We start from the raw sequence: 1,498 nt of genomic DNA on the forward strand, positions 1-1,498 counted from the left end.
CTCCCTCTTAGTTCACACCTGTGTGGTCTGGACCTGCCACTCTCCCAGGACTACATCTTCAGTGCTATCCTCTATATTATGTTCTTCTGGGGAAGGGATCAACAGAGCTCAGCTTGGGCCCTGCCTGTCACCTTCTCTGTTAGTTTGATGCTCTAGGCAAGTATGTTGCCCTCAAGTCTTGGTGCGCTGGGATGGGGTCTGGGTCCTCTCTCCCTTTCCTGTGGGAACCTAAACAATACCCTCCCCATGGGTATATTAGTGCCCTGTCCCCCCATCACCCTCTTTTTCCCCCTCTTTTACCCTCTTTTTTAGTTGGCTGTCATATGCATCCCTAAGAATGATTGTTTTTAAAATCATCTTATTAGGGGCTCATACAACTCTATTCACAATCTATACAAAAATCAATTGTGTAAAACACATTTGTACATTCATTGCCCTCATCATTCTCAAAACATTTGCTCTCCACTTAAGCCCCTCCTAAGAATGATATTTAAAGCAGGATAATGTACTTGGACCGTACCTTTAACTTACCAAAGTGGAGGCTTTCTTGCCACGGAATACCAGCTTTCCAGAATCCCTTTGTGATGTTAGGGAATATAGTCCTCATTATATTTCCCCCACTGTTAGTTTCCCACATACAGAGACCACAAGAACCTCAGTTGTACAAAAGGAGAGAGAAACAGGTTTTAAGACAGACTTACTAGCAAGCTACAATAGAGTTTGGTGAAGAAGGAATTAATTGGGCCTCCCCTGGCTGCAGCCACTGCCTGCGCCTTTATTGCAGGGAAGTGGTGGCTGAGGAAAGGAGCCAGCTGATAGAGGTGGAGAAAGGAACTGAGAGAGAATGAGAGGGAGAGCAAGAGTGGTTTCAGAGGGCCTGTAGGGCAAGAGCAATGAACAGCAAGAGAGGGAACAAAGGATGTTCTCGGGTATTTATGTCGTTGGGATGTCTATAAATATTTTAGATAGGAGGATTCCTGTATAACTCTCTGGTTGGATCCTTTGTGCCCCTGGGCAAAGGGTCACATCTGCAGGCTGTGATGAAGTCATTTTGCCTCGAGGATGCACTGGTGAGACAGGAAGTATGGATTTGTTTGTAAACAAATAGTGGAGGATTACAGCTGGCCGGAAACTGCAAACAATCTCACTATTGGACCCTTTAGGTGTCAAGGATAAAATCATTATAGTATAAAGACAAACATACAAATAATACATAAGAAGGAAAAAAAAAACATCAACATTCAAAAAGCCATGGAAGAAATTTCTGCCCTGGATCAATAAGAGATACTTGCACCCAGAACAAATTCAGGTCAGGTCTATGAAGAGGTAAACTGGCCAAGTATCTAGATCGAGCCAGAATAATTGCAATTACAATGGTCTCTGCCTGATAGTAGTAAAGCCTATGGCTAGAGCGGATCAGCCAGTGGCTCAGTTTGACTACTTACTCTGCAGGTGGGGTTTGGGTTCCTATAACCCCCTTAGTTCTCCACATGTTGGG

The sequence above is a fragment of the Echinops telfairi genome, unplaced genomic scaffold (assembly GCF_000313985.2).
Source record: "Echinops telfairi isolate 266 unplaced genomic scaffold, ASM31398v2 ScPeMD7_655;HRSCAF=1070, whole genome shotgun sequence".
Lineage (NCBI taxonomy): Eukaryota > Metazoa > Chordata > Mammalia > Afrosoricida > Tenrecidae > Echinops > Echinops telfairi.